Source organism: Thamnophis sirtalis, unplaced genomic scaffold (assembly GCF_051295495.1).
Source record: "Thamnophis sirtalis isolate CommonGarterSnake01/CBP01778 unplaced genomic scaffold, rThaSir2_p1.2 scaffold_5, whole genome shotgun sequence".
NCBI classification, from domain to species: Eukaryota; Metazoa; Chordata; class Lepidosauria; order Squamata; family Natricidae; genus Thamnophis; species Thamnophis sirtalis.
Window position 1 is genome coordinate 49,227,567 of NW_028261385.1, and position 12,924 is coordinate 49,240,490.

A 12,924-nucleotide genomic window follows, 5' to 3' on the forward strand; every position below is an offset into this window, starting at 1 on the left:
AATTTTCTGTTGCTAAGTGAAACATTTGTTAAATGACTTTACCCAATTTTACAACCTTTCTTGCCACAGTGGTTGTTAGTAACATGGTTGTTAAGTGAATCTAGTTTCCCCACTGACTTTGCTTGTTAGGTTACATGACCCCAGGACACTGCAACTGTCATAAATGAGTCAGTTGCCAAGCATCTAAATGTTGCTTATGTGACCACAGGGATTCTGCAACAGTTGTAAGTGTGAAAAATGGCCACAACTTTTTTCAGTTCCATTGTAACTTTGAATGGTCACTAAATGAACTGTTGTAAGTTAAGAACTACCTGTGTTATTTCTTGATTATTTCTAAATGGGGTTTTTTTTGTTTTGTTTTACTGTTCTTATGTGGTGCTGGTTCCTACTTATCTGAATGTTATTAATTCAAATAAGTGTATGATGAGGAAGGGTTTATTTAAGGAGATCCATCCCTTTCTTTGACACTTTGGATACTTCCTTTTTTGAATGGTTTACAGATGGAGCTTATTTCTGTGTTTCTGTAATAGTTGATGTGTCACCATATACACCCACATATATGGTTTTATCAATTCCATATGCTGGCCATCATGGTTGGAAAACAATTGCTTGATCTCCAGCCATCAGTAAAAAGGATGATCTTGGTAGATAAATTTAAAAAAAAAACATTTTATCATTTCAAATACCTAGCTGACTTTTAAACAAAGTCCCATTTAGTTCAGAGAAATCACTTTTTACAATGCCCAGAGCTAAAAAGTAAACCATCAATTTCCAGGGACGATGACTCAGACTCAATGATTTTGACACAAAAAAAATATTTTAAAAGTTTAAATCAAAACAAGTCGACTAAAGAAAAAAAGTATAAATATTAAGAACTCAAGGAAGTTAATTGGCTGGGAAGCTAAAATTTAACAGTCAGTTTAATACCTGTATTAAAGAAGCATCCACAAAAACAAAAGGGAATAGAAAGAATATGAGTAGCCAAGCAAGAAATCAAAAAGGATTTTTAACCATAAAATCTAAAAAAATAATATAAACTAATCACAACTGAAATCTTGTGACAAAATGAGTCATTTGCCTGTCAAATTCAAACAACCATTGACACAAACCAATTTTCTTTTCCTCTAATGTCAACATTTTATGCCAACTCCAGATGCTTAAAAATACAAGCACTCTGCTACTGTTATTTAATATACTGTTGAACTCCAAACTTGTGCCCAATAAATTGGGTTTCAAAGATTTTCCCAGATGAAAAGGAATATATCAAAAGTAATTTATTTTACCAGATTAACAGAGTTGGAAGGGACCTTATAGGTCATTTAGTCCAACAACCCCCCCCCCCTGCTCAAGGAGACCCTACACCATTTCTGACAAATGGCAGTCTAATCTCTTCTTGAAAGTCTCAAGTGATGAACCCCCACAACTTCCGAAGGCAAGCTGTTCTATTGGTTGACTGTTCTCACTGTAAGAACGTTCGTCCTTATTTTTTAGGTTGAATCTCTCCTCGGTCAGTTTCCATCCATTATTCCTTGTCTGGACTTCAGGTGCTTTGGAAAATAGGTTGCCCCCTCGTCTCTATGGCAGCCCCTCAAATAGCCCGAATCTTAGAAATTCTATTTCAATTGCATGCCAGTGAAACAACAGAATAACCAGTGGTAAAATTCATTTTTTTTAACTACCAGTTCTATGGACGTGACAGGGGAAGAATATGCAAAATCTCCATTCTCACCCCACTCGGGGCCAGCCAAAGGTGGTATTTGTTGGTTCTCCAAACGACTCAAAATTTCCGCTACCAGATCTCCAGAACCAGTCAGAACCTGCTGAATTTCACCCCTGAGAATAACCCATTCCCACCTATGAAGGCTTTTTGAAAGATTAAGCCAAAGTCAGATCGCATTTATACTGAGACACAAAGGGGCTCCCGCTGAATTCAGACAAGGCTCATTCAGTCTATCGCAAACTTTAGAAGAAACTGCACAGAAAAGCTACACCCAAAACGTCCAGTTTACTACATCATCAGGACTATAGCAGGAAGACCGATACATTCCCGTAACCGTCCTTCTGCCCCCACGTCCCACCAGTGTTTTCTTCGCTGAGCTACTAAACTCATTTCTCCTTGCTCGAAGTGAGGAAATCAAATCAACCCCCCCACCCCCGCACCAACTCGTTGGCCCACCCCACCCACACGATCCAGCCAATAGGCTTTCCGCTATGAAGCTCGAGACCACCACTTTCTCCTCCATTCATTGGTGCGCCCACCAGCTGCCTCTCCTCTGGCCGAGAGGGCTGGACGACGTGCGGATTGGCTCCCAGCTGTTGAGCTGCTTTGGAAGCCGATTGGTTGTCGGCGGCGGGAGAAGCAAGTGAGGATTCGCTGCGGCGGCCGCCCGTGACATAGGCGGGGCGGGTGGCAGGCGTATTGTGGTGGAGGGGGCTCAGCTTGTCAGGTAGGTGAATGTTGCGCTCGGGGTCTGCGGTGCTGCCGGTGGGGCTTTGTGCTTGGCCAAGGCCGGGCGGAGGAAGGGTGCGCAGCGGGGGTCCTTTCGAAGGGTGCCAGGTTTGGGAGAGCTGCGGCGCCTAGGCCGGACGAGTGGGCGGGGGCGGCGCCGGGATCGCTTTCGAGGATAAAGGAAGGAAGGGAGGCAAAAGGGAGGCGCTGCTGCTGTGACGGCCAGCAACGGTCTCCTTTGGGTAGCCGATGCTGCCCAGTGGTAGACATCCCCCCCCGGGTCATCTTGGAGGAGGGGAGGCGGTCTGGCTTTCCCCACTCGGCCTTGCGTCCATGGGCAGGCGGTTCGCCGCCGCCGCCCAGTCGTTTTGGGTTCCTCGACCAGGTCACTTCGGAAGTGAGGTGATAGAGACTTGATTGGGATTCGCTTGAGATGGAGTTTTCGGGCATTCGACTTGAACAGGCTTCGGAGCTTCCTCGCCGTCTCTGTCACCTTTTGCTGATGTCTGGTTTCCCTGCTCGTCGTTACCCACCCTAGATGGCTATGAGCATAACACTGAACACTTTAAAACTGTTGTTGATGTCAAGATTGTCTGGGGACTGGAGACTAAAACATGAAGAACGGTTGCAGGAACTGGGTATGTCTAGTTTAATGAAAAGAAGGACTAGGGATGACATGATAGCAGTGTTCCAATATCTCAGGGGTTGCCACAAAGAAGAGGGAGTCAAACTATTGTCCAAGGCACCTGAGGGTAGAACAAGAAGCAATGGGTGGAAACTAATCCAAGGAGAGAAGCAACTTATAACTAAGGAGAAATTTCCTGACAGTTAGAACACTCAATCAGTGGAACAGCTTGCCTCCAGAAGGTGTGAATGCTCCAACATTGAAAGTTTTAAAGAGATTGAATAACCATTTGTCTGAAATGCTATAGGGTTTCCTGCCTAAGCAGGGGGTTGGACTAGAAGACCTCCAAGGTCTCTTCCAACACTTATTCCATTCTGTCTGTATGTATGAAGAGACTGGGATTCCTTTTTCCTAGTCACAGTTTGGCCCACTGGAAGTTAGAAGGTTTGAAGGAAGTAGACCCTTCTCATGAAGGTTTTTTTTTATATAATATTTATATAAATATAATTTGTATATGTAAAAGTTGCTTTATTTGCTTCAACTGTTTCACTTGGCAAGAATGTAGTTGAAATCTAATTTGGGAAGGGGGATACGAAAAAATATCTGTGTGTGCATTATGAACTTGCACAGAAAGCTGTATTAAATTACTTTTGCTTGTGTATAATAGTAGAAGCTTGGAATTATTTAAAAAGCAAATTTTTCACGTTTCCTCAAGAGGCCATTATATGTTGAAGGAAAGAGTCTTACAGTTCATATTTTAATACTTGGACTAGCAGAAACATTACTTCTTAATGATTGAATTTTATAAATTGAGTGAATAGATGTAAGAGTATTAGCTATTAAGAGCTGTTAGTTATCCATGAAAGTTAATGTGTTGGTACTGTTTACCTGTACAAAAATAAGGGAGGAAGGGGGATGCTACTTTAAATTGCATGTGTGTTTTCTGGGAGTGTACTGCAGTTGTGGAAGTCAAACACCTGATTCCGAAAAAAAAAAAAGCAGCTGCATGACCCTAAATGATCTTTTCAATACATTTTTTACATACTAGGGTTTGGAAGAATAAATATTGGATCTTTTATTGGCTTCATGAAAAAGTGTAGAATAATTCTTCACTGAATGAGATTAGAGTCAATTGATAAGTAAATGTTGCATTATAAAAGATTTCACTTCAGTCCCTAGCAACTCTAGTAGAACTGATGTCTGAAACTCCATCCATGAATACAACTTTGAGTTAAATGCAATGATTGCTGATTGTATACCTTCATACATTTTAATGTTTGGAATTTTGCAGAACACATAAGAATCTTAGAAGAAATCCATAATACAAAAAAAGTGGGCTTTTGTTGGCAATTTTATTTAAGATGTCATTTCTTATCATAATCAGCCTGTTTTTGCACCTAAATGGTTTTTTTTAGATTATAGAAATATGTTTGTATATTACAACCTCAAACCTTAAATTACTGAATTGTGTAAACTTGTATGTGTTGTTGATCCAGGTGTATAATCATATGGGAATAGAGTTAAGAGTTAAATCAGGGAATGTAATATCAGAATCTAAGGGATTTTATTCTTTTTAAACATATTTAAGGATAAGGAAATCCTAAAACTTTCTCAAAATATGTTGCAAAATTTATACTCATTTGTTTTGTATACTGTAAACTCATATGCACTTTAATGACAAGTCTTTCCATGGCACTTCATGAGTTTAACTTTAGTTGTTCTCCTTTCCAAGGTAGTCCCTGCTTAATGACCACTTCAGCAACAGTTCAAACTTATGATGATGCTGAACAAGTGGTGGTTATGACCGGCGACATAGTGAGCTCTTGGCAACAGGCTCACAATTACAATGGTTGTATTGTTCAACAATCAAGTGATCGTGATCCTAGTTTCCACAAGCAAAGTCAGTGGGAAAGCTAACGGGGGAGATTGCAAGTTACTTAAATCTCTCCTACCTGTGAACCTTCTCCAAGCTCTTTTTACTTTTGCTGCATTTCCCCAGGTATCTGCGCACTGTACAACAGCACCATTGCACTTTCACTGCACCTCTCTGGTGACCCACAAACCTTGTTATCTTTCCCAACTGGCAGCAGCCATTCCAAGCCCTGCCATGCTTATGTCACACCATCTTAGCCATCTGTGCACTCCCTCCCTCCCACATCCAGCAGCAGTCATCTGCTATCAGCCAGCTTGTGAACCACTTGGGACTTGCGACTGACTTTGCTTGCGGGAAGCTGGCAGAAAGTTACAAGGAGGTGCTCAAAAAATATCCCACAATCCACACTTAACACTGACAATGGGGAATGCAGGGATTATTCTCACTAAGTTATGCAATCATGTGACATTGTACTTTACAGCCGCATTACTTAGGAATGAACATTTTAGAACTAATTTCCGTTATAACTCAAGGACAACCTGTTTCTTCATTTCCTATACACATTAGAAATGGTCATTTTCCTGCACCATTAATTGAACTTCACAGCTAATGTTTGTGTTTACCATCCTTCACATGAAATTTAGTTTTTAGGTGTGCAACAAAGCCTTTCACAAGGGTGATGTCCTGATTTTAAAAAAAATTTGAAAACCTGCTGTGTTTTTAATATAACTGGAGGGATGGGTTAGAACTAGATAATGACTTATTCTACAAACTTAACTGAGCAATTGTCAATTCAGTCTTCCATTGCTGGACTTTTATTTAATTGGAACACCTAATTATAAATCCACAAACATGCTAGTAGTTCTACATATATTTACATGGAGCCAAGTTAGATATCTCAAAGGTTGTACATTATATGCTTTCAGTAGTAACTGATTGGACTACAAATGTTAAATTGGCAGAGGATAGAATTGCTTTCTGAATTTTATATGCTCAGTAATTAAGATGATAATTACTGTTGTGAGAAATCATGAATTTTAATTTGCTTTGTTTAGCAACAGAATTTATATTCTGGTTTTAAATCTTTAGGGAAAATGCAGCTTTAGATCACTGTCAAACCTATCAAAGAATCTTGAAGATAGACCAGGGAAGGCAAACAATTGAAAGTGAAAGACCTTTTTTTGCCAGAGAGCATGATCTCAAGAAGAGAACACTTTGACTTACTGGTAAATGTATGTCTGGTAGATCAGTGAACAAGTAATTTAAATTTAATCTTATGTTAATGAATGAGTTCTGAGAAATGCCACCTATGCTTTTGTCTAAATTGATAGTTTAGTAACTGAAGTCCCTTTTGTAAATTAGCTTAGTGCCTTCCAACCTATTTCCCTATTGTATGTTAAGTCATAATACAATTGTTTGAAGTCTTAGAAAATGTATTTTAAGAACCCTTTAGTCTTAACATCAGGGGTGGGATGTTACAAACTATATTAAGCCACTGGTTGAATAAGCCATCATTGCAATCATTGCGATTGGGCTGATAGCTTTTCCATAAATTATACACTGTAATATACAAATATACAAATTTCATAGCCTAATATAAGTAAATGTCATCATGATATCAGTTTGTCTCAGTGCTTAAGTGAATATATCATTATAGAAAGTTATGAAAGCAAGCCATTTTTTTTAAGTAAGTAAAAATATACACAGACACTTGAATTGGCTCTTGTTATTCTAATTATGTAATATGCACCACTGAAATCTCTGAGGTAGTTTAGGAAGCTAAGAAAAGAGCACATCTTTTTCTGAGTGCATCTTCTCTTCCCATTTTAGCATTAAGTTGTTTGAAGCTATATTTTGTTTTCTTGCTAGAAATTATTGGTTAAGGCAAAATGAGAAAATTAGCTAATTAGAGAAATTGTTGTTAACCAAATACTTCTGGATTTTAATTATAGACTAGGCAACACATAACACACTTTTTCAGAGATTTCCTTACATAAACAGACAAACATAGGAAGGCAAATCAGGGAAATAAGGTCAACTTCTATCTTCCTGTTGGTTTCCCCATTGAATTTCCTTGTGGGAAGCTGTCAGTGAGTGGCAGCAATTTTTATTCCTCCCTTCTCTCTTTCCTTTCCTTCTCTTCCCAGCAGGTAGATATGTGGCTGCTGCTAGATGGAGGGGGGAGTAGTAAGGGATTGTACAAATGACTGGAAACATTGAAAATGAAGATTATGTGACCACAGCAGCATGGTAATGGCACTGTAGCAGCAGCTGACAGTAACTTTCCCAAATCTCATTCCCTCCATAGTAATGGGTCCCAACATTCTGTAAATAGCCCACTTGAGGTACATTGGTTTCTCCTAATTAAATCTTGCAAATGCAAGTGTTTTAGTAAGGTATAGATTATAACAGCTCCTATTGGCGTGTGGAGTGAGAATATGATCACATGGACCTAAATATGTTTCCTAAAAGTTACAGCCTTCTCACCCTTGGTTTATAGCACGTTAATGAATTTAAATACTCAGAAATGCAATATAAATACCAATATAAGAAACTGAAGAAATTTGTGGGAAATGTGGGTTCTTAATTTGAAAGTAGAAGCATTTTCAAAAGAGTTTCTTCTGTAGATATTGATGTATATCTAAATAATCAAACTCTAGACTGCTTAAACTATGAAAGTTAACTATGAAAGTTAACACTGAATATAACTGGAAAGCAGAGGGCTACTAATTCAAATCTTTTAATATGGACATAATAGGATTCCAGTATTAGCACTGAATAACAACCCATTTGCTACATTTTCATCAACTCGGGTTATTTTCAAAAGCTGTTTGGAAGCTGTACATTAAACATGCTGCAACAGTGAAGTTGCGAAGCTGAGCTACTGATGTGCAAAGTGACTAATTTAAGAACAATTGCAGTTGATGTACAAGGCATAATTGTGTTTTGTGTCACTTTTGTAGGGCTTTTAGGCTGGGAGATTCTTAAATTGACAGCAGTATAAGGGATGCGATAATATTGATTTTTTTTCTAGTGAGTAGGCAGCAAACAAATTATTGCTAAATAACAATGAAAAATACGCTTGATCATAGTTGCTTCGAAGAACCTAACAGATAGAAAAGCAAGGAGCACTCCTAGGCTTTAGATGTCATTCAAGAAGAATACACTCCCATCAATACTTACATATTGTCTGGATTTGATTTCAGCTGTGATTTTTCCCCATTATGAACCTAGGTATATTCAAAAATAGTGAAAGCTTTCTTAGAATTGCATATCAAAGATTATTATTATTATTATTATTATTTGTTAAATTTATTTGCTACTTATTTGGCTGTGGGCTACTTTAGGTGGCTTACAGCAATATAAAGAAAAATGAAAAGAATAAACAGAACAGAAGTAAAACAGAACAATAAACAAAGAACACAATGAGAGTACATCAGCATGATGAAAGATCAACAGGTAGATGAATAGAATTCTTACTAGCATATTGGTAGGACTCCTTTGTAATGCTCTCAAATATTATGCAGATAGAAACTCAACAGTAGCATTTCTGCCTACTCCTTTGACTGCTTTTACTGGCATAATAAAGAAGATTTGGCTAATTGGCTCCATTGCTTTCTATAAAATCATTCAAATGAGCCCAGAGAATGTGGTAAATTTCATGCTGCAAGGTAGAAACATTTTTTATTGTGCTTTAGATTTTATTTTCTTAGATGACTATCACTGAAGATTATTGAGAGCTAGAAAGCTGGTAGAAGGCTATAGGTAGTAATGAACATTCTTCTCATTTATCTTCCAAGTTTCTGCCCTTGGATTAAAAAAATCAATTACCTTTCCCCATTAATGGTCTGCTTTTCTGTCTGTTCAGAGATAAGATTATGCCTGTTGCATTTGACTGCAACCATACAATTTTTCTGGCAGCCTGATGAAGCAGGTTTGCTGTTCTTTTTTTTAAATTCTCAAGTAATTCCCCATTCATTTAAATTTACTAATTAGAGCTGAATTTACTTAGTTTCTTCTAACAGCAGAAAATCCATGGGGAGTACCTTATTGAAAATGCATAGAGGGGCTTAACTGCCTTCCTCAAGACAAGGGGTGGCCACTATATACCTGCAGTGTGTTGATGAAGATTGTCAGTCATCATACATACCTGCTGCACTCAAACTATTCAAAGCTAAGCCAATAACACAACTTTTTTATAGTGCTCAGTTGGACCCCTTTTCCAACTTTGCACCATTAGAATTTGTTCCTTTCAAAATTTGAAGATCAGCCCTTCAAGTCCCAAAAGTGGAGGGCAGAGTTAAGATGATCACATTCAACTATTGACTCAAACTATTCTTTTCTCCCCTGGCTTCGCCCCACAAACTATGGAGTATTACTTTCATTTCACATGGAAGAAAGCATTGACAACTAAAATCTCATCTTTGGACTTTTCTCCATTTTTTTTTACTCAGCATTGAGTACTGAGCATTTATTAAATTGTCTATAGCACCAATTGGGCCTAGCTAGGTCTCCAATCTTCATTGCCAGTGAATCCAACAGGTATTTGCTTGTTCCATGATATACTTAACCAATCTTGGAATACATATAGCCACTGGAGTGCTTTCATTCTGTCACAGGATCATGCCCACCCCTCAATGGTCCTTGAAGGGGAATACAGGAAAATTCCCTATCTAGAGAGGCAATGACCCTGTGACTCTGGGCTTACAAAAGCCAAGAATATCTTCTTCTCCAGTGCATGTACTACAGAGACATTTGCAATAGCCTCATCTCACAAATAGTGTATAAATACCTAGGGCACACAGGACAATTTTACACTTTCATGTTACTTTCAGACACTAATCCTGCTATTACATACAATATTGTTTGATTCTGTGTAACAGCGATCAAAATTCATCAGATGTGCCTTGCACCTCATACAAGCCTTAATGAGTACTTGATTTATTAATTACATGTTTTACATTATGATAGATTTAGCTGCATATAGTACTAATCTTTTTTTTTGAAACATTTATCCCTTTTTATAGTTTTTAGATTTGTGTTTTTGTACAAGGTATTTGTGTGTGTGAAAGAGAGACTTTTAGGTATTTTAGTTGATTACCATGTTTCCCAGAAAATAAGACATGGTCTTATTTTCTTTTGACCCCCAAAATATTGATTGGGCCTTATTATCAGGGGGGGCTTATTGTTTTGGGGTTCCTGATTGGCTGCTCTCTTGCGAGTGGGAACCCGAAGAGCCAGGCACAGCCTCAGGGGCAAACAGCTGTGTTATGTTGTCACAGCAGTGCAACATACCAGCCATGAAGTGACTATGCTCACTAGCAGCCACCCGGCAACCCCCCTTTCCAGCCAGGCAGAGCGCCACTCACCAACCCAGTGATATCCCAAAGGCGCTAAGCTGCGTGGTGCTGTGCCCTCACCCCCAGCTCCCACGGCTTGGCACATTCGGGATACCTTTAGGTCAGTGCATGGTGCTCTACCCGGCTGGCAAGGGAGGTTGCACAAGCACCTGTTCCATCCCCAGTTCGTGTGCCTCCCAGCCTCACCATGCCCTGGCCCAGCTCTCCCTGCAGGGCCAGGGTGCCACTGCGGCGCTCCAAGCATAACCTATTCTCTGGCTTCCAAACTCCGAAGAGCTGTAGCCGAGTCTCCCAGCAGTGGTTGCTCTGGGAGTACGCTCTATGTTTGAGGACTGGCTGCCGGCAGAGAGCAAACCATAGAGCATATTCTCATAGTGGCAATTTCTGGAAGACTCGGCATCCTACCTCCGTCCTTTGGAAGCCACAGAAAGAGCCATGCGGCGGCAGTAGCAAAGGTGCCCTGGCTCTGCAGGGAGAGTTAGGCAAGGGCATCGTGAGGCTGTGAGGCACACGAACTGGGGACGGAACAGGGGCTTGCGCAATCTCCCTTTCCAGCCGGGCAGAGCACCATGCACTGACTTAAGGGTATCCCGAATGTGCCAAGTCGTGGGAGCTAGAGGGCGGCGAACAGCTGCTGACACGGCTTGGCGATACCCTTAGTCAGTGAATGGCACTGTGCCCAGCTGGTAAAGGGTTTTGCTGGGCGGCTGCTCAGCTGCTGCAACAGCACAACACAGCTGTTCGACCCTGAGGCTGTGCTCGGCTCTTCAGGAGCCCGCTCGCAAGAGAGCAACTGCCCGGCAACCCCCCTCCAGCTGGGCACAGCACCACTCACCGACCTAGTGATATCCCAAAGGCGCCAAACAACATGAGCCTTTCCCCCCCACCCCGTTCCTGCAGCTTGGTGCCTTGGGGATACCGCTAGGTCGGTGAGTGGTGCTTTTCCTGGCCAGAGGGGGGGTTGTCCAGGGGGCTTATTTTGGGGGGAGGGCTTGCATTTTTGCGCACCTGAAAAATGTGGCATGGCCTTATTATCAGGACATGTTGTATTTTCGGGGAAACACGGTACCTTTTAAAAATAATATCTGTTTGTATTCTCCCCTTCCATGTTGGTTTATGACCATAACAAAGGTTTGATTGGTACTTACCTTTCTGGTTCAAGGTTGCCTAGGTATAACATTTTAAAGCAGATTTATCATAGATAGGCTTTTAGTTTGTTTGCTGTTTTATTAACCAAAAATAGTTCAACAAATAAGCTTGCAATCTTTTCAGAAAATTTGGAACATTCCACTTGAAATATTTCCTACCGTGTTTTTTTTAAGGAGAAGAGTAGGCAAATTATATTAACTATGGTACAATCCAATATGTATATATGCAGAAATAATTCCTAGTGAGTACATTGGGGCTTATTTATTAAATATTTATTGGTTAGATTTGTATCTTCACAACTTTTTCACTTTAGCAACCACTCTATGAATAGTCTTAGATATTTCAGAATAATAGTCTTTGGTGTGTCATGGTATTCCATTTAAAATAAAAACATTTTATTTTCATTTTTATTTCCCCAGGCATGCAATCAATACTTCTTCTTGAAATACTTCTTCAGATGACTTTCAACTCTAGAGTAGAAGACAACAAATTCAAAATTATCTCCCTTCCCTTGCATGTCCAAACAGATAATCTGACATTGCTCACCCAAATGTAATTGCTTAGATGTCTGTATTTCCTGGCATAAAAAAGTCTCTGAATCACAAGAAAAAAATTAGTTGGAATAATTCTAGCAAGAGGAGTGGGGGAAATGAATTTCAGAAATTGTATTTCTCTCTCCCTGTTTTTTACTACTTTGTAAATTTCTAAACCTGCTGATAAAAATGCCAAATCCAGTCTAAACATCTGGCTGATTAGAAAATGTTATTTTCAATTTTATTTTAGTGTCTTTTTATGTACAACAAAACTATATTTTGGAATTCATATCTATTGCTATAGACCTATATATATTTGAAAATAAATAATATTGAAAAGCAGTATTTACTTTTGAATAAACTACAAACTTATACTTTACTTTTTATTTTATTTTCATTTTATTCTTTACCTTTACTCTCAGGTGTTAATCTAAACAGATCAAGCTATAAATATCTCCCCTGTGCTTATATACCTCAAGTCTTACAAGTAGCCTTGTCAACTTCAGTGAGTAAAATGTTGGAGAAATAAATTTCTTCACTATCCTCCTAATTATAAGTCACACCCAACTGCTGAAAGTTAAAAAAAATAATAATCTGGAAAGGTGATCTGTTTTCCCTTGCAGTTGCAAACAGCATTAGTCAGTGCCTCTAAGTACTGCAGTTACTTCATCATGTACATTTAGCGATAAGAGCTGATTCTTAGAGTTTTGTTCAGTTTTATTTTCTTTTTAAACTTGAGTTTGTGGGTAGATAAATAAGGTACAATTTTGGTTTTTAGTTTAGCCTAGCTCTTGCTCATTTCCTCTTGTAATAGATAAAATGAAGTTCCCAAATTAGAAAATGACATGGTGAGAAATTGAAAGGTTAATTTAAACAGAAAACTAGGTAAAATATTTTTGAAAAAGCTAGAATTCAGGAGATTTGGCTGAATAAAT

The 12,924-nt window shown here is 39.1% G+C and overlaps 1 protein-coding gene across 4 annotated transcripts in view; it reads left to right on the forward strand.

Annotated features, from left to right (window-relative positions):
- Nucleotides 1-2,365: 2,365 nt before the first annotated feature.
- Nucleotides 2,366-12,924, forward strand: part of FER (FER tyrosine kinase) — a 128,666-nt gene continuing 118,107 nt past the window's right edge. The window contains exons 1-3 of one of the 4 annotated variants that reach the window (XM_087715785.1): nt 2,462-3,087; nt 11,876-12,008; nt 12,412-12,494. The gene's annotated coding sequence lies outside the window, so the exon portion shown is untranslated. The other 3 variants (XM_087715786.1, XM_087715788.1, XM_087715787.1) reach the window with 3 other exon arrangements.